Source organism: Bubalus kerabau, chromosome 5, assembly GCF_029407905.1.
Source record: "Bubalus kerabau isolate K-KA32 ecotype Philippines breed swamp buffalo chromosome 5, PCC_UOA_SB_1v2, whole genome shotgun sequence".
NCBI lineage: Eukaryota > Metazoa > Chordata > Mammalia > Artiodactyla > Bovidae > Bubalus > Bubalus kerabau.
The window spans coordinates 127,141,394-127,162,111 of NC_073628.1; the positions used below are offsets into that span (position 1 = coordinate 127,141,394).

The 20,718-nt window shown below is 40.7% G+C and overlaps 1 long non-coding RNA gene across 2 annotated transcripts; it reads left to right on the plus strand.

Moving 5' to 3' along the window:
• Nucleotides 1-77: 77 nt before the first annotated feature.
• LOC129653407 (uncharacterized) lies at nt 78-20,499 on the plus strand. Of its 2 annotated transcripts, XR_008715104.1 has the most exons (5): nt 78-592; nt 697-829; nt 1,160-1,287; nt 14,115-14,186; nt 19,246-20,499. It is a non-coding gene; the product is annotated as an uncharacterized LOC129653407 (long non-coding RNA). The 2 variants fall into 2 exon arrangements; XR_008715103.1 differs by having other exon boundaries at nt 81-829.
• Nucleotides 20,500-20,718: the final 219 nt, after the last annotated feature.

Genomic DNA, 20,718 nt, shown 5'->3' on the forward strand with positions numbered 1-20,718 from the left:
GAGGGCGGAGGGGAGGGCGGGATGCGCTGGAGAGAGGGGGAGGGGTGGGGAAGCCCCGCTCGCCGACGGGCCGGGCAACCCCAACCGAGCGCTAATAAAATCGCCGCAGAGGCGCGGCCGCCTCGCAGGCTTCCTTCCTAGGGGGCGCTGCGGAGCGCGGGCGGAGACGCGCGCGCCAGGCCTCGGGACTCTTTTGCCCTCTCTGGGCGGAAGGAACGCTATCGGCCAGCGGGAAGGGTCCTTGCCTATCCGAGGCCTCAGAGTCCCGGGAGCGGCCCCCACCCCCTTTAATCTTTTCTGAGGGGGGCGTCGCGGCAGCGCGGCCCTTTTGAGATGCCGCGGAGGGTCGGCCGCCGGGTTTCAGGGCTCCCCCCGCCTGCGTCGAGGTGGGGAAGCGCGCTTGCTCGCGGTGGAGTCGGGCGGAGGAGCCGGGCGGCCTTGGGGACCCGAGGCCCGGGCGGCCGAAGGAGTGGGCCCGGTCCTTACCATCTGGACGCGGCATTTTGTGTGGTCTGCACCTCAGAACTGGGGCCTGATTTCCTGGAGAGGCTGAGGCTGCCGAGATGAGCTTCCAGTACCGAGCAATGCAGCTGTATATCACCAAACAGTGTTTTGTTTTTAAAAACCCTTTTCCTCAGTCGGCCTTGTCTCATCTTTTCCTTTCTTTTGTTCGTTTTTTTCTGTTTCATTACTTAGGGGAGTGGGCGTTGTCCGTGGTGAAATAAAAACTGGGAAGGGTATCTTCGTCCAGTTGGCGCTTTCTCAGCGCGCTGACCTGTGGTCGAGGCTTGGAGCCGAGCTCTGGAGAGGGCAGAGGCCCCGAGCGGAGGTGAGCGCAGAGCTGCAGTCTAGCGGGGTTTCCAGCCTGGCAGGCGATTTGCTCTGTAATGCTTTCCTGAATTGCGTTAGGCATGAGGAATAGGAATTGCATTTTTCGTTCACCAGATTTGAGGACATCTGCTGTGTGCCAGGTTGCCTGGCCTTGGGAGGCTACTTAGGATTTTCTTCATTTTAAAAAATTGGGTGGTTTTTTTGGGGGGGGCTCACCAGTAAGTAGAAATGAGGATTTCTTGTGAACATTTAGTACGCAGATGTATGCAGATCGGTGTTTGGGGTCCACAGTAAGGTATTTGTCAAACACTTAAAATTGTCCTGGAAGATTTCTTTTATAGATCAATACAGAATGGATCAAATCGGAAAGAAGCCTCTCTGGCCAGAAAAAGAAGAAATAACATCCCTAAAGGAGGAACGTGTAAATCAGGAATTGAGCCAAGAAAAGCACGGGAGGTAAATATTTGTCAGGGTCCCTAGTCTAAAGGGGAAAGTCTCCTGAGCAGATACAAAAGCCTGTCTGGTTCTGGAGGTAGAGGTAGTTTCATCTCCCTTATCAAAACCTGATATGATTCCATTAAATATTTGAAGCTTACAACTAAACCTTTTATTCTAGTTCCTTTCTTAACAAATACAGTTGTAAATGTTATTTTAATTCCCATATAATTTTCTCTGCAGGGAGAGAACATTTTGGCCAAATGAAATGAATATCATTTCCCTTGACAGTTACATTTTTTCATTGTGAATTAGCACATAGGTATTTTGGTTTTCATATACAAGTTCTAATGATCATGATTCAGCATCTCTGGTCCTGTAACACAAAGGCCAGACCCTAAACTGAGTGAATTCACAAAGATAAATATCACTCTGAAGCTGCTTGGCCAGCCAGCTTTCTGACACCCCAGCATTCCAATACCTTTCAGCCACTTTTCCTCAGAAAGGCGTTTCTGTCTAGATCAAGGACTAAAATACTGTGAAGATTTGGGAACTTCTGTAACTCACTTCTATTTATTAAAACCCTTAAAGTGGGAAGATTTCACAGTTTCTTCGAGTGCAGCAGGGAATACTGCATTTCTCTGGGGAGAAGAATGGGTGTTTGAGTATGGCATTTAAAAGAAGGAAAAACAAGTTTCTCTTTTGCCCCTGAAGAGAAGAGTTCTGGAGAAGAATCATAGGCCTTAAAATGATATCCCAGCAGTTAACAAAGACAGTATAGACAGAGAAAAGGCCTAAGAAAATTTGAGGAATGTCTAAAAAGGGGGTTAGAGGCCGAAAAAAATCTGGGCAAGGAAGAAATAAGCATTAAGAAGGGATCATAAACAATGTCAAAGGATGCAGAGTCACGAGAGAAATTTAAGAAAAGGCCTTTGGATTTGTTAACTAGAAGGCCATTGATTATTTTGTTTGCTTTTTTTACTATATTAAAATTTTTTAATATTATGTACATTATATTTTAACCTTGGAACAGATATTACATTTTCATAGTTACAAATTCAAAACGTCGAAAGAGATATAATTCACTGTTGTACTGGCATCCCAGTGACTGTAAAAAGGCAAGGTAATATAAGGATTAGAAAGAAATACATAAACCTGCTGTTTGGAAAAAAGCACAATAGTCTATATAAAATTTATAAGCTGTTAGTATTAATGAATTTAGCAAGTTTATACAGTCAGTATATAAAGGTTAATTTTATATACCACTGCTAAACAATTAGGAAATTAAATTTTTTAAGTTTTACCATATATGAATGCACAAAATATATTGAATAACTAGTACGTTAGTTTCCAGTGGCAGCTGTGACAAATGACCACAAGCATGGTAGCTTAAAATGCATCCATCCTCTCCCAGTTCTAGAAACGGAAAGTCTGAAGTTGAGGTGTCAGCAGGCCGAGCTCCCTCATGCGGCTTGAGGGGAGAATCCGCTCCTGGCCTTTTCCAGTCTCTGTTGTCTGCTGGCTTTCCTAGGCTTGAAGCCGCAGTCACTGCAACCTCTGTGTCCATCTTCACGTTGCCTTCTCTTTGTGTGTCTAGAATTTTCCTCTTGTCTGTTGTATAGGGGGCTTCCTAGGTGGTGCTAGTGGGAAAGAGCCCGCCTGCAAGTGAGAAGACAAAAAGAGATGTGGGTTAGATCACCGGGTTGGGAAGATCCCTTGGAGAAGGGAATGGCAACCCACTTCAGTAATCTTACCTGGAGAATTCCATGGACAGAGGACCCTGGTGGGCTACAGTCTATAGGGCCGCAAAGAGTCAGACATGACTGACGTGATTTAGCATGCAGGCATGCTGTTATATAGAGACCGCTAGCATGTATCACCCACCTGAATAATCCAGAATTATCTGCTCTCTCAAGATCCTTAATCATATCTACAAAGATGCTTTTTCTAAATAAACATTTTACAGTTTCCAAGGATTAGGCCCTAATGTCTTTGGGGCACCATCCAGCCCACTGCACCTAGGAATAAATTTTAATGAGAGAGGTATAAGAAGTCTGTACTGAAAATTGTGTTACTGATAGAAATTAGAGAAGACCCAAGTATTAGTAGCTGGACAGATAACTGTGCTCATGGATCAGAAGACTTAATTTTGTAAAGGTGTCAGTTTTCCCCAAATGATCTATATAGATTTAGTCTAATCCCTACTAGAATCCCAGCAGATGGTGTGTGTGAGTGAATTGACAAGCTGAGCCTTAAATGTATATGGAAATTCTAAAGATCAAAAACAGCCAAGACAATCTGGAACGAGAATGAAGTTGGGGGATTTATACTATCAGATATTAAAAAGTAGACCAATGGAACTGAATAGGATTCCCAAACAGATGATTATGTGAACATTTTAATTTTGCAAAGGTGATGCTGTAGTGATGAGAAAAAAAATGGATGTTTGAATAAATGGTGCTGGGTCATTTGAACATACTTGGTGCCTTCTCAACTCTGAATATTCATTGGAAGGACTGATGCTGAAGCTCCAGTACTTTGGCCACCTGATGCAAAGAGCCAACTCATTGGAAAAGACCCCGAAGCTGGGAAAGGTTGAGGGCAGGAGAAGGGGTAACAAGACGAGATGGTTGGATGGCATCACCAACTCAGTGAACATTGGTTTGAGCAAATTCTAGGAAATGGTGAAGCACAGGAAGCCTGGTGTGCTGCAGTCCATGGGGTTGCAAAGAGTCGGACACAACTTAGCAACTGAACAACAAAATAGCTTGTGGACCTAAATGTAAAAGATAATAGTGCTTCTAGAAAATACTTACGAATATATGTATATGTATATATATATATGTGTGTGTGTATATATATATATATATATATATAGCTGCCTTTACATGTTCGCTTTCCTAGGGCCCAGTGGTAAAGAATCCACCTGCAATGTGTAATACAGGAGATGTGGGTTCAATCCCTGGGTTGGGAAGATTCCCTGGAGAAGGAAATGGCAACCCACTCTAGTGTTCTTGGTTGGGAAATCCCATGGACAGAGGAGCCTGGCAGGCTACAGTCCATGGCATCACAAGAGAGTTGGACCCAACTTAGCCAACTTTACAACAACATGCATGTTCAGCTTATTTCTCAAGAGTGCTTGAAAACTGTTTATCTCAAGAGATGGGGGTGTCAGACTCTGAGATGAAAGGGAGACTTTATCTCTTGTGTGTTCTATTCAAAATTGGACTCCTGCCATATGTGTGTATTACTGTTTCGAGGAAATAAATATTTTAAAAATCACTTAATAGACAAAGCACAGGTAATTATAATTACAGAACAGTAATTTGAAGACAGTGTATCAAGGGAAATGAAGTAAAGTTACAGCTGTTAGAAGTTGGAGAACAGAATGGAAGAGGAAAGATGGAAAGGGGATAAGGGTGTTACCCTCATTTCATAAAAGGAAAAAAAAATTAAGCAGGGTGGTGGTTGTGGGCTACATCTTGATTAACCAACTACACTAGGCACACAGGCAGGATCTCCACAGAGGTCCTGGTTTATTCATTTCCAGGCTCATGATTGTCTTTATGACAACAATTTTGCTGAAGAGTTTATTGATTTGCTCTTTGGTTCTTTATTTTTTGGAGAAGGAAATGGCAACCCACTCCAGTATTCTCACCTGGAAAATCCCATGGACAGAGGAGCCTGGCAGGCTATCGTCCGTGGGGTCGCAAAGAGTCGAACACAACTGAGTGACAACACTTCCCACTTATTTATTTTTACTTTAGAGGTGCCTGTCTTGGAATAAATTTAACTCCAAGATAGAGTCAGGCAGCATAGCCAGAAGACTGCCCACCACTGTGCTACTCAGTGTCAGGCTGAGTCTAGTGGGCATACTCCAGATATGTTTTCAACAGGAAGAAGGAGATGTGTTTTTTTGGTTTTGTTTTTTAGAGCCACTGATCATCCCCAAGTGAGAAGTTGGGGGGAAATCATATAATCTTAAGAGCTGACAGGAAGTTTAGAGGTCTGGTATCCCACTTTTTCTTTACCCCCTGGAATGTTTACCACTTCTGATGTTTGTCTTACAGCCTCCATTTAAACAGGTACAGAGATAGGTAACCATCACAAAGCGGATCATTTCATTTTTTAAAGATGTCTGGGTCTTAGAAAATATCCTTTTTTTTGGTACCCAAAGTTCAACTACATGTAAGACAAACCCCAAATAACAGTGTCTTAAACAAAATGAAAATTTATTTCTTTTCATGTAAAAATATCCAGAAGTAGAAAGTCCTGGGCTGAAGTGACAACTGCCATGAAGTTGTCCGGCACCCAGGCTCCTTTCCCATGGCTTCACTGTTCTAGTTTGTCACTTTTGCCCTTGTGATCCAAAGTAGCTGCTGGATGGCCAGTCATCAGGATGACACTCCTCACAGCAGGACAGGAAGAAAGGCAGAAGGACATACCCCTTCTCTTGAAGGAGATTTTCTGAAAGTCACTTTTGTTGATTTATCAATAGTCAGAATTTAGTTATATGGCCACTAACCTCAAGGAGGCTGGGGACCATCAAAATGCTCTGCTAAAAATCAGGGCTCTATAGATAAGGATGAAGGAAACAATGAGTGTTGAAAGAGTAGCTAGCAATTTCTGTCACACAGGTCCTTTAAATATTTGAAAACAATCCTGTCCCGCTTTGGCTTTTCTTTTAGGGTAAACATCATCATTCTGTAACAAGTCTTCAGTGGTATGTTTCCAGATTCTTCACCTTTTCCATTGTCCTGTTCACATGCTCTAGTTTGTACTTAAGACACCTGGGACACTGTGAGGGCTACTTGCTGCAAAGTCAATTGGAAACACTTGGACCCCTTTGCACCTTATTTTTATGAATCCATCCTAAAATTAGCTTTCTTGGGAACATGGTTACTAAATCTGGAATCAAATGCATTCTCGTGGCTTTTACATTTGTTATTGTTTAGCCTGGTCTCTCCCTACTTAGACTCATGTAGATTTTTTATTTTCCTTTTTCCCCCTCTCCTCCCCACCGCCCACCCCCCCTTCAGTAAATGAATTTGACTCTATCGCCATTTAATTTCACCTGACTTGTTTTAGTTTACCTGAACCTTTTGAGAGCTTTTTGAATTCTCACTTTTTTACCTAACATATTATATGACTTGACTGTGGACATTTGTACCTTTGTTAAGTGGAATTTCTCTTTAAGGGCAGTAACAATGTCTTAATTTATATTCTCAGCATTGGGTACGATACCTGTGCACAGTGCATGTTTGTTTAATGAATGAATTTTGCAGTTAGCTATAGTGAGCATTTTCTAGAAGAATATTTTAGTTCTGGAATTGTTTACGGAAGGAGACTATGAAATTTCCATGTCTTTAAAAATAGATTGCTGTCTGTCTAGGAAAATTACATTTAAATGTGTATACAGTCTTTAAAAGTAGGTGATTTAAACAGTTTTGCCAAATGTCTAAATCATACAAACATTTTTAATGATTTGTTTGGCTAAATTTAAATAAGAAAAAAATACTAGACAATTTAAAGTTTACATTTTAACTCTGTCCCATGTAACTCACTCAGAAAAGAATCTGCCTGCAGTGCAGGAGACCCAGGTTCTATCCCTGAGTTGGGAAGATCCCCTGGAGAAGGAAATGGCAACCCACTCCAGTATCCTTGCCTGGAAAATCCCATGGACAGAGAGCCTGGTGGGCTGCAGTCCAAGGAATCACAAACAGTAGGGCCGACTCAGTGACTGACACACTTCCCTGATACAGAGTATCCTTTACTAAGCCATTCACTTTCTCTTGGTTTCACAAATTATAAAAGAGAATTCACAAATCAATTTTTCTTATTTAAAAAAGGTGTTTGAAAGAACACTCATTAAAATCAGTCTATAGGGAACACTAGGATCCAAGTTGTGAGGTAATCTGTGGATCCACAGATTAGATTATAAGTGTCAACCTCTGAAATGGATACAAACTAACACTAGACTGATTTGTGGAAATTTAAAAAGTAACTTGAAAATGTTTCAGTACAAAGTACAAAGAAACAGGTTCCCCAAAGAATTTCAATTTATTAGGATGTAAACAAGATTTTTAAAAGGTAGCTGTCAAAAAGTCTCCCTTCTGCTTACATGTTTTTTTTCCCCTATTGATACATCTTGATCTAACTCCATTACTTTCTGTTATAGAGTAATTTGATTCTATTTAGTGTAGGCCAAATTGTGGGGTTTGCAATAGGTATGGGACTTTCCCCTCCTCCTTCCCCAGACCTTTGAAGTGAGTCCAGGGAGAAAGAAGAAGAAGGAAGGCAGATTGTCTTCTTACTTCACTTCTTAGGGTGATAACCTTCACTCTTTGGTTACTGTAGCTTCTACAACACTTGCTGGTTATACCAGCTCCAAATGCTGGGGATGTTTTTGTTGGTCTTCAAGAGGTCTTTCTATACCTCCTCTACTGTCCCTGACTGTGGGTGACTCACCCCATAGTTCTTACTCATGTAACCCTCATCTGGTAGGTAGCCACCTTAATGTGGAGTACTGAAAACATGTTAAGTATAAAATTTATAATAATGGGAGCTGAGACAGTTATTAGAAATTATTCTCATTACTTCTGGGCCATGAATTGTGTTTTGAAACTAAAGTGTACTAATTATAAAATATTTGAAGCCTCTGTGAAGCCTTTATGATTTTATAGATTGAGATGTAATGATAATGGGTAGGATAGGAAGGTACTCTAGGTTGAATTAAATTGTAAAGAAACATCTGTCTTTGTTTCCAGTATTTAATTTTATATGTGATTTAAACTAAGAACACTACAAAGCGATGGATTGTAAACAGAATGGATATATGCCAGTGTGAGAACCAGGGCTTCATAGTATTAATAAATGGATCAGACAGTAAAGAATCTACCTGCAATACAGGAGACCTGGGTTTGATCCTTGGGTTGGGAAGATCCCCTGGGGAAGGGAATGGCAACCCACTCCAATATCTTTGCCTGGAGAATTCCATTGACAGAGGAGCCTGGTGGGCTGCAGTCCATGGGGTCACAAAGAGACACAACTGAATGAGTAACACACACATTGTATTGATTAGAACTTGAGAAAAGTTGCTCAAAAGAAAAAGCAACAGGAAACAGCCAATTTTGTATTGAAACCTCAATATAAAATAAATGCTTGTTGCTATTAAGCCTCTGTCTCTCCCCACACCCACTACACACACTTGATTTCTCATCTCTCAGCTCTATTTTCTGTTTACCTTCATTTTTTATTACTGCAAGCAGCCACTCCCAGACAGGAACTTCCTTTAAGTTCATTAAATAGCAAGGAATACAAGAGAAACATGGTGCTTTTCTAGACCAGTGGCTTTCACACCTTTTGTTACCCACTGCAATATACATTATGTTGTTAACCCAATACAGACATATAAATGTGTATCAGTCAGCTGTTTCTTTATAATAAAACAGCCAGAACATCTTAGGAATATAAAGGCAAGCATTTCTCTCACTCGATTTTTGTGTGTTGGTTAGGGTCAGCTGATCTATGCTGGACTCAGCTGGGTGTGATGGCTGGTCTTGGCAGGGCTTGCCTGTGGGTCTGTGAGTTGGTTGGTGGTTAGCTGATACAGACTGATGCTGGCTGGGGGGATCTAGCTTGGGTGACTCTGCCCCATGTGTCTCTCCTATTATTGATACTTGTGGACCTGCCTGAGCATATTTTTCTTAGGAAAATGGCAGAGATACAAAATAGCCCAGTTGCACAAAAATTCTTCAAACCTTTGGTCATGTCACATTTAACAGTCCATTGGCTAGAGCAAGTCAATGGCAAGTCCCAAGTCAAAAGTATACTCACAGAGATAAGGTAATAGTTTTGAATAATTATCAGAAATATGCAAATATAACATGCACATATGTGTAATCTAGAAGAATAATGTAGATGAACCTATTTGCATGATACGAATAGAAACACAGATTGGATGTGGACATGGGTGGTAGGGGGAAAAGAAGGGGTTGAATAAACTGGGAGATTCAGTTCAGTCACCCAGTCATGTCTGCAACCCCATAGACTGCAGCGCTCCAGGCTTCCCTGTCCATCACCAACTCCCGGAGCTTGCTCAAACTTTGTCCATCAAGTCAGTAATGCCATCTGACCATCTCATCCTCTGTCACCCCCTTCTCCTGCCTTCACTCTTTCCCCACATCAGGGTCTTTTCCAGTGAGTCAGTTATTCGCATCTGGTGGCCAAAGTAAAACTTCAGCTTCAGCATCAGTCCTTCCAATGAATATTCAGGACTGATTTCCTTTAGGAAGTCTTGCAGTCCAAGGAACTCTCAAGAGTCTTTGATCTTGCAATCTAAGGAACTCTCAAGAGTCTTCTCCACAATTTAAAAGCATCAATTCTTAAGCGCTTAGCTTTCTTGATGCTCTTAACTCTCAACATCCTTAAATGACTACTGGAAAAACCAGAACTTTGACTAGGCAAACCTTTGTCGGCAAAGTAATGTCTCTGCTTTTTAATATGCTGTCTAGATTGGTCATAGCTTTTCTTCTAAGGAGCAAGCGTTTTTTGATTTCATGGCTGCAGTCACCATCTGCAGTGATTTTGGAGCCTGAGAAAATAAAAGTCTCTCACTGTTTCCATTGTTTCCCCATCTATTTGCCATGAAGTGGTGGGACCAGATGCCATGATCTTAGTTGTTTGAATGTTGAGTTTAAGCCAGGTTTTTCACTCTCCTCTTTCACTTTCATCAAGAGGCTCTTTAGTTGCTCTTTGCTTTCTGCCATAAGGGTGGTGTCATCTGCATATGTGAGGTTATTCATATTTCTCCCAGCAATCTTGATTCCAGCTTGTGCTTCATCCAGCCCGGCATTTTGCATGATGTATTCTGCATATACGTTAAATTAGCAGGGTGACAATATACAGCCTTGACGTACTCCTTTTCCAATTTGGAACCAGTCTATTGTTTCATGTCGAGTTCTCACTGTTGCTTCTTGACCTGCATACAGATTTCTCAAGAGGCAGGTCAGGTGGTCTGGTATTTCCATCTCTTTGAGAATTTTCCACAGTTTATTGTGATCTATATAGTCGAAAGCTGTAATCAGAAAGCAGAAGTAGATGTTTTTCTGGAATTCTTTTGCTTTTTCAGTGGTCCAGTGGATGTTGGCAATTTGATCTCTGGTTCCTTTGCCTTTTCTAAATCCAGCTTGAACATCTGGAAGTTCACGGTTCACGTACTGTTAAAGCCTTGCTTGAAGAGTTTTGAGCGTTACTTTGCTACCGTGTGAGATGAGTGCAGTAGTGTGGTAGTTTGAACATTCTTTGAGGCATTGCCCATCTTTGGGATTGGAATGAAAACTTACTTTGCTACCGTGTGAGATGAGTGCAGTAGTGTGGTAGTTTGAACATTCTTTGAGGCATTGCCCATCTTTGGGATTGGAATGAAAACTAACCTTTTCCAGTCCTGTGGCCATGGCTGAGTTTTCCAAATTTGTTGGCATACTTAACGCAACACTTTAACAGCATCATCTTTTAGGATTTTAAATAGCTCAGCTGGAATTCCATCATCTCCACTAGCTTTGTAGTGATACTTCCTAAGGTCCACTTGATTTCGCATTCCAGGATGTCTGGCTTTAGGTGAGTGATCACACCATCGTGGTTATCTGGATCATGAAGATCTTTTTTGTACAGTTCTGTGTTTTCTTGCCACCTCCTCTCAATATCTTCAGCTTCTGTTAGGTCCATACCATTTCTGTCCTTTATTGTGCCCATCTTTGCATGAAATGTTCCCTCTGTATCTCTGATTTTCTTGAAGAGATCTCTAGTCTTTCACATTCTGTTGTTTTTCTCTGTTTCTTTGCATTGATCACTGAGGAAAGCTTTCTTATCTCTTCTTGCTGTTCTTTGGAACTCTGCATTCAAATGGGTATATCTTTCCTTTTCTACTATGCCTTTAGACTCTCTTCTTTTCTCAACTATTTGTAAGGCGTCCTTAGACAACCATTTTGCCTTTTTGCATTTCTTTTTCTTGGGGATCGTCTTGATCCCTGCCTCCTGTACAATTTCACAAACCTCCATCCATAGTTCTTCAGGCACTCTATCAGTTCTAATACCTGGAATCTATTTCTCAGTTCCACTGTATAATTATAAGGGATTTGATTTAGGTCATACCTGAATGGTCTATTGGTTTTCCCTACTTTCTTCAATTTAAGTCTGCATTTTGCAATGAGGAGTTCATGATATGAGCCACAGTCAGCTCCTGGTCTTGTTTTTGCTAACTGTAGAGAGCTTCTTCTTCATCTTTGGCTGCAAAGAATGTAATCAATCTGATTTCGGTGTTGACCATCTGGTGATGTCCATGTGTAGAGTGCTGTGTTGTTGGAAGAAGGTATTTGCTATGACCAGTGCGTTCTCTTGGCAAAACTCTGTTAGCCTTTGTCTTGCTTTGTTTTGTACTCCAAGGCCAAATTTGCCTGTTACTCCATGTATCTCTTGACCTCCTACTTTTCCCTTCTTGGCCTTTTGGCTAAGGTCACTTCTCGGCCTTTTGGCTAAGATCAAGTGTACTGGGAGATTAGGTTTGACATATATATGCTACCATGTGTGAACCAGCTAGCGGGAAGCTATTGTGTAGTGCAGGGGGCTGAACTCGGTGCTCTGTGATGACCCAGACAGGTGAGATGGGATGGGGCGGTGAGGGGAGGTTCAGGAGGGATGTAGGTATACATAAAGCTGATTCACTTCAGTGTACAGCAGAAACTAACACAACTTTGTAAGAAACTATGCCTCAATTTAAAAAATTTAAAAAGTTCCACAAAACAATTCTTACCAAGAAGTTTGGGTCAAGATCTGTAGTCTGATAAACATTGTTCTAGACCAGACCAAGGATCCTCAGCCTCTGGGATCTAATGCCTGATGATCTAAGGTGGAGCTGATTTAATAATAATAGAAGTATAGTGCACAATAAATGCAATGCAGTTGAATCATCCCCAAACCATCCCTGCCTTTCCCCCCTCAAGGTCTGTGGAAAAACTGTCTTCCACAAAATTGGTCACTGGTGCCAAAAGGGTTGGGGCCACTGCTCTAGACAGATATTGATTCAAACATACATGACCTATGTCTTAGAAGCATAATCTGAACACCAAACTGAGCTAATTCTGACGGTTCTCTCTCCAGCCTTAGTGGAGAGATTTGCATTACTGTCACTCCAATCCGTGTTACTTGATGTGTAGTCCACAAACAAACTAGTCTCCTGACTGGTGCCAGTCCACACGCTGTTCATGACCAGATCATAGCCATAATGAGGTAAGGTGCTAGAATATACACGAACACACTGTTTCTTTCATTGAGAAAGTCTTACTTAAAAAATAAAAGAAGTCAGCTGAATGAAACTGCATGCTTATTAAGGTATTGGGTTGGCCAAAAAGTTCATTCAGGTTTTTCTGCAAGATCTTGTGGAAGAACCTGAACGTTTTGGCCAACCCAGTAGTTGCTTTACACTGTGATGAAAGTTCCTTATCTCAATCTCTGATCAGTAATAAGCATTTCACAGACCAGCATTACCCAAGGAAGACCTAGCATCTTCTAAACAGAAGTGAAGTGAAAGTCACTCAGTCGTGTCTGACTCTGTGACCCCATGGACTGACTATACAGTCCATGGAATTCTCCAGGCCAGAATACTGGAGTGGGTAGCCTTTCCCTTCTCCAGAGGATCTTCCCAACCTAGGAATCGAACCCAGGTCTCCCACATTGCAGGCAGATTCTTTACTGGCTGACTCACAAGGGAAGCCCAATATTCTTCTAAATAGAAATCTCTGTAAAATATTAATAGTCATCTTATGTATCTGAGACAAAGGGGATGTTTTTGAGAAGTAGATTTCTTAAGCATTTTATACATACTGTAGGGGAAGAAACCATTAATGAGAAAGGAGCAGAAGAAACAAAAGCAGAGAGGGATTAACTGATGGAGCAAGACTTTGGAGATGGAGCAACAAGGACAAGATGGCTGGATTGGTCTTGACCAAGAGGTGGTACTCCTCATCCTCTGAGGCTAGAGAAAGCTAAAATGGAGATACTTGTACAGCAAGTTTGCAGGAGTGGTGGTTGGACATTTGGGGTATTTCATAAAGGTATTATTCTTACCTGTGAAATAAGGGTCAAGGTCATCTGCTGAGATGGCATCTTGTTACTGCTGTTTTGGAATTGGGGTATTTGAATTAAACTCAGTTTGTTTAAAATCCTAGTAAGAATTTTGTTCTACTTTATTCTATTTACTTTATAAACATTCTACTTTCCACAACCTATGCATTTTAAATTATTTTCATCAATGTTTTGTTATGAAAATTATCAAGCATACAGAGAAGTGGAAAGAATTATACAAGGAGAATTAATTTACCTACCTCTTGGATTCTACAATTTATTTTTATGCCATGTCAATTTCAGTTTGAGGCCAGTCTGGAAATGGTATAGTTATTATTTTGATTACTTAAGTTAGTATTAATAAATACTTGTGAAGACTTAGGAAGAGAATCATTTCAAATTCAACAGGTCAGTATATATGTTCTTGGCTTCTGTTTTAATCAGGATTCTTCCAAGAAGAAACAGATGGATCAATCTATCTATCTAGGCTTCCCTGGTGGCTCAGTTGGTAAAGAATCTGCCTTCAGTGCAGGATTCCACCTGCAATGCAGGAGACCCAGGTTCAGTTCCGGGTCAGGAAGATCCCCTGGAGAAGGAAATGGCAACCCACTCCAGTATTCTTTCCTGGGAAATCCCATGGACAGAGGAGCCTAGTGCACTACAGTCCATGGCATCACAAGAGTTGGACACAACTTAGTGACCATACCACCATCTATCTATCTACACAGGCTCCTGTGATAATAGAAGCTGGAAAGTCCCAAGATCTGGAGGGTGAGTTGGCAAGCTGGAGACCCAGGAAGGTAAGTGGTCTAGTTCTAGTCCAAAGAGCCAATGATTCAGCTCAAGTCTGAAGGCAGGAAAAAGGCTAATGTCCCATTTCAAAGACCATCAGGCAGGAGGAATTCTCTCACTTGGGAGAGGTTCAGCATTTTTGTTGTATTCAGGTCTTCAGCAGGTTGGGTGAGACCCCCTCACATTAGGGAGAACAACCTACTCAGGCTAAGGATTTAAGTGTTAATCTCATCCAAAAACACCTTCACAGTAACACCCAAATAATGGTTGACCAAGTATCTGGGTACCCCCTGGACCAGTCGACACATGAAAAATCATCACCATCTCTCTATGCTGTGTATTCCTAAGAGTACCATAATCAACCCCAACCTACCTCTCAGGTTGCTCCTTCCCCACACTCCCTGAAGAAAAATCATTGTAGCACTCTCATTTCTGGAAGATATGGCGTATTTGCTTTGTAAGTTTTACGAACTCACCACTGAATAGCCTTAGGAGTTTAACACCTCACTGTGAATAATACTATTTTAAACAACAGTTTTATGTAATTGTATACTTTTTTTCTATATACACACATAAAACTATTCCTAATTTCTATGGAAGAGAATAAACTAAATATACATACAATTATATTAACCAGCCAAATGTTTTAAATTTTTAACTTTCTTATAAGTCAAAAGTTGTGTTTTAAGGTCTTAAGTTGTTAGGTTTTCAGACTAACTCAGTCTTCATATTTTTCTTCCTATTTATTAATAAAGCAGATGGCTTTCCTGGTTCTTAAATTTTTTTTCTACTTTTTCAGTTTCTTAGTTTGAACTAGCAAGTAAGTCACAAAGTACGTTCAATAAATTTGGAGGCTTTAAAATGTATTCCATCATAATTCCACAAACATTTATGATCATAATTTTGAGCTATTTGAAACACAAAGATGAATAATGCATAATCTATGGTCTTAAGAGGCTCGTAATCTTGTAAGAGAAAGAGACTTAACCAAAAACATAATTCTGGAATGTCAGGGGTTAGAAGGTCTCTGTCTAGTCACAATCCCCTTTGCCTCTCCATTGGAGAAGTGGACACAAAAATCCGTAACCAGTTGAACAAATTATAATAAATGGTGTAACCAGTAAGAAAAAAACCCACAAAGGTGACCCTCATCCTTGTGAATCTCTACCTGGGTCTGAGCCCAGTTCCAAATAATTATGCCACTGGGCAAACTGCTACCCTAGAGACTGACTGGCACCAGCCTCAGTAGGACCCTCCACACCTCCTATAACAACCCTGTTTTTTAAAGTCTTCTCATTTTCAACAAGAGCTATTTCAAATTTTCTCCATTATCTTCACTTCTCCAACTCCATTACTAGGCTCTTTTTATTCTTCATAGATGACCTTTCTCTTGACCTCAACCCCATCCTCAGCCACAAGCCATCAAACACACTGCCACCAGTTGTAACCCAAGCCTCCATCACCCCTTCTTTGGCAAGAGGTCAGTGTAGGGATCGTGGGGAAGATTCAGTCTCATACTTCCCCTAAGCTGCCCACTCAGTATCTCCTAGGCTCCCATCCTTTCCTCTGATCAGCTGTGTGTAACTGTTCTTTGCACTGCTGATCACTGGGAGAGTATCCAGGACACTGTGTCCTTCAGAGAAGAGGGATTGAAGTAGACTACCACTGCAGTTTGCCCAAGATCACAGACTGAAGATATGTGAATCTCTTTACTGATGGGTTGAACTGATTTTAAAAGTGGAATTACAACATTGGAGTGTGAAAGTCGCTCAGTTGTGCCCACCTCTTTGGTACTCCATGGACTATACAGTTCATGGAAGTCTCCAGGCTAGACTACTAGAGTGGGTTGCCATTTCCTTCTCCAGGAGATCTTCCCAACCCAGGGATCAAACCCAGATCTCCCACATTGCAGGCAGATTCTTCACCAGCTGAGCCACAAGACAACATTGGAGAGTAAAGACCAAAAGCCCTGCACTGTATAAGACTCTCCATGAATCCAAAGGAAAACTACTTGTAGCAAACATTGTTAGTATCCTACCTCACAACCCCTTGGCTCTCCTCAGTGCAGCACAAATATGGTTTCCACACACTGAGAGTTTCTTACTTCCAGCTCCATGTCTCTCTTCTTTGCCTGAAATCTCTCTTTGGCCCCATGGGAGCTTGTTCTGTTATAGGCAGGTGCAGCACACAAGTGTGGCGGGGGAGTTACCCCTGGTCACAACCTTTAACCAGATGTGGATAGAGTGGGTGAATTAATGCCCCAGCCTCCTCACCACCAGAGGGACAATATTTAGATGTGTTCCACATGGTTTCTCAGAGGATTCTCAGTGGGGTTGAACCCTCAGTGAGGCTATTAACAGGAGAACCCACTCATTACTAACCTACTTATTAACCCTGCTCGGTAAAGCACACTTCCTGACTTTTCTCCGTCCCCTGTCTCACCTTTCACATTTCCTCATCTGTGCTTCTTAGGGTCACCTCTGCACCCACATCCTCAGCTTATCATGGCTCAGACAGTAAAGCGTCTGACTACAATGTGGGAGACCCAGGTTTGATCCCTGGGTCAGGAAGTTCCCCTGGAGAAAGGAAATGGCAACCCACTCCAGTATTCTTGCCTGGAAAATCCCAGGAACGGAGGAGCCTGATAGGTTACAGTCCATGGGGTCGCAAAGAGTCGGACATGACTGAGCAAATTCACTTCACTTCGCTTCACTTTAGCCAATACTGTAACAGCAGCCTTGTGAGAGACCCTGACCCAGAGGGCCCAGCTAAGCCACTCTCTGATTCCTAACCCATGTGAACTGTGTGATAATACATATTATATGAAATAATCTATTGCTGAAAAACATTAACTCTCTGGAACAGTAAATCTTAAAGCCTTAAAGAAAAAGGGCATAATTTAGGATTTGAGGTAGGCTACCTAGGATTTGAAGTGGGCTACCTTCCATAACCCACCCTTCTAGGAATCAGTCATTTTAAATTGTAGAACATTTAGTTCCTTTTATACTTTCTCTTTGGGAGCGTGCAGAGTTCCTATCTTAGTTAAACAGAGACCACAAAAATGATGGTTTTAAGTAGTTTCTTTCAAAGAAGACTTATCCTGTTTTTATGGTTGTGTGATCACCTCTTCCTCTCCTTAAAATATTCATTCATTTATTTAACAATTGTTAAATGAGAACCTGCTACTGTGTGCATTATATCCTCTGCCTGAGATTGAGGTTACAAGGATCAACTAGACCTGGTCTTTAGTGATAGTATCTGTAAGTGCCCAAAGCCATTAAATACAGGCCACCCTAGGATGTGTCTCAGTAGCTATGGAAACACGGAGGGGGATCCTGTAAGACTTTCTGTAGGACCTGATTTCTGAATTGAGTCCTGAAGAACAAGCAGTACACACCCAGATGGCATAAATAGGGAGTCCTGGGCAAGAGAGGAACAGCATGTGCCCAGGCCCAGAACCTCCATCTGTGGGTTATTCTAGTTCATCTTTTCTGTGTTTTTAATGTCTCTTTTTCCATTTGGCCCCTTCTATAAACACCTACTGTTTCTTATATTCAAGAACAATGCAAAAAATAATACCTCCCTCAGCATTGTGTCCTCAGGCTACTCCTCTGTCTTCCTCCTTCTCAATGTAGTTTTGCTCCTTGAGAGAATATAGGACCTACATCAAGTCCTGAAATACCAGGCTAGATGAATCACAAGCTGGAAACAAGATTTCTGGGAGAAATACCAACAACCACAGATATGCAAACACTCTAATATCAGAAAGTAAAGAGGAACTAAAGAGCCTCTTGATGAGGGTAAAAAAGGAGAGTGAAAAAGCTGGCTTAAAACTCAACTTTCAAATAACCAATACCATGGCATCCAGTCCCATCACCATGGCAAATAGAAGCAGTGACAGATTTTATTTTCTTGGGCTCTAAAACCACTGTGGATGGTGACTGCAGCCATGAAATTAAAAGCCACTTGCTCCTTGAAAGGAAAGCTATGATAAACTTAGCACATTAAAAAGCAGAGGCATCACTTTGCCAACAAAGATCTATGTAGTCAAAGCTATGATTTTTCCAGTAGTCATGTACAGATGTGAGAGTTGGACCATAAGGAAGGCTGAGTGCCAAAGAATTGATGTTTTAGTATTGTGCTGGAGAAGATGCTTGAGAGACCTTTGGACAGCAAGGAGATCAAACCAGTCAATCCTAAAGGAAATTACCCCTGAATATTCATTGGAAGGACTGATGCTGAAGTTGAAGCTCCAATACTTTGGCCACCAGATGTGAAGACCTGATTCACTGGAAAAGACTCATGCTGGGAAAGATTGAAAGCAAAAAGAAGAGGGAGGCAGAGGATGAGATGGTTAGATAACATCACCAACTCAATAGACATGATTTGAGCAAACTCCGGGAGTTAGTGGAGGACAGAGGAGCTTGGTATGCTGCAGTCCATGGGGTCTCAAAGAGTTGGACTTGACTTAGCAACTGAACTACAAGTCCCTCGACCTCCCATTCCATCCTTAAGCTGAGGACCCAGGGGACCTTCATGGGAAAGGGGTTACAAGTGAAAAAATAACATGGTAATTCTGGAAGGTAAAGGATAATGGGAACACAAAAACTCACCCTATATGGGTTCAAATGAAAGTTCTGAGAGCTTTGATAATGAACAAAGAAGACTTTTGATGTGTTCCAGGCATTTGGGATAAAGAAATGGATTTTGATGAAGTTTTTAAATAAGTATTTCACCTTGGGGATTTTTTCAGAGAGTATAGTAAAGATCTGAATCTCTATTTGAACTACTTCTGGTTGCTGGATTTGTGATTCTTTTAATGCCAGGACTGAACTGCATGTCTGCCTTGTATTCTGTGGATTACATTTCACTTTTAAGCTAGTAAATGCAATATCAGTTTCTTTTTTTTTTTTAATTTTAGTGTTTCATATACTATGATATTTTAAGGTCCAGAAGATCAGTATTTTTTGTTGGAATAAAACCATTATTCTAAAAATTTCTATGATTTGAGTTATTTACATATTAAATTGCATTACAGTTTCTAATCAAACTGTTTTACTTGCTTAGATGAACTTCTTCTCTGTCTCCATAATTCTTAAGAGGAAGAATTAATGAGAATTGAAAGGAGAAGCTTCTGCTGGAAGAATAGTGCTTGAGTTCCAGGCACTTCTGAACCAATAGAATATGAAAATGCCAGTGCCGAAACTAATGCAGGAAACTGTGTGGAAGCTCCCCATGAGACTAAAGAAGCCAAAAGAGACGTGTGGTATCTCTCCTGAAAGAATGAGAGCACAGCTTGATGTCAATAAAAAGATTGCAACCCATGGAGAAAATAGTTATTAAAAATGTGTCCTCAAAGTAAGCGAGAGACAGAGACAGAGATCATTTGAAGATGGAGTAAAAAGGAAATGTTTGAAGTTAGCTAATAGCAATGATATCATCTTCCAACTAGTTTAGAATCAGAGCTTTTTCAGCAGCTGAAAAAATGTACACAAAAATCAGTTCACTATCTAATAAAGACCAATTGACACACATAAAGAGACATCTTTCTTTTAAATTACATGTCATCTTCTATTTATCATCATTAGTTACATTTTCTTTATTTCATATAGTGTTTATGTTAGTTTGTAACACTTTGTTTTACCTGCCAGCAACTGATATTAGTAATGATTTATATTTAAATTTTTGTAATTTTTCATTTTCCTTAATGTATGATTTTAAAATTTAAAATGCATCAAATACCTAGTCTTACATTTTAATTTTATGGATTAAAAAGTTTCAAAATAGAAAATACTAGTACTTTAGTTACAGTTTGAATCAAATATTCTAATTCTCCTGTTATTCCTGTCCTCTGGCGTTGTGATGATTTTTTCTTTAAGATGCAGTTCTCTCATAAGACCATCTCTGATTCCACCCCAGGGAAATTGAGTTTATTTCCCGTAGTAGACTGTGCAGACTTGGTGATAACAATCAGAACATTTTACTGTAATGATGTATTTGTCTCTCTCCTTTTATTGTGTCACAAAATCCTTGAATATTTATAAAACAGGAAGCAATTTTATTAACTATAATGGAAGAATACTCCTTTCAGGCTTGCCAAGGGGTTTGTTTAGTGTGGGGAAGAACTTGAAAGCTGCACCAGCTCTGGATATTACAATGAAATTGAGTTGTGGACACTTCCAGGGACAGATTGTGCTTCCTGAAGGTGCAGCCAGTCAGCTAGCTCTGCCGTATTTCCCCTTAACTATAACCATGTCTAAAACTGAGGACCATCTGTGCTTTGTAATAAAAAGCTAAAGTCTTTATGCCTTGATAATAATTTTGAAATGTAATATATCTGGTCTATACTTATAAAAATTATTTAAAATTATGTTTAAAACTCATTTAAAATGGAAAAACTCATTTTGATTATTTTCTTATTATCTAACTTGTTAACCAGGTTAGTCACAAACAAGAGGATGTATCTGAAAACAAAATGTAAATTGTAGGATGCTGCACAAAATAATCTTAAGAGCTAGAGTTAAAGACAAGAAACGTTCT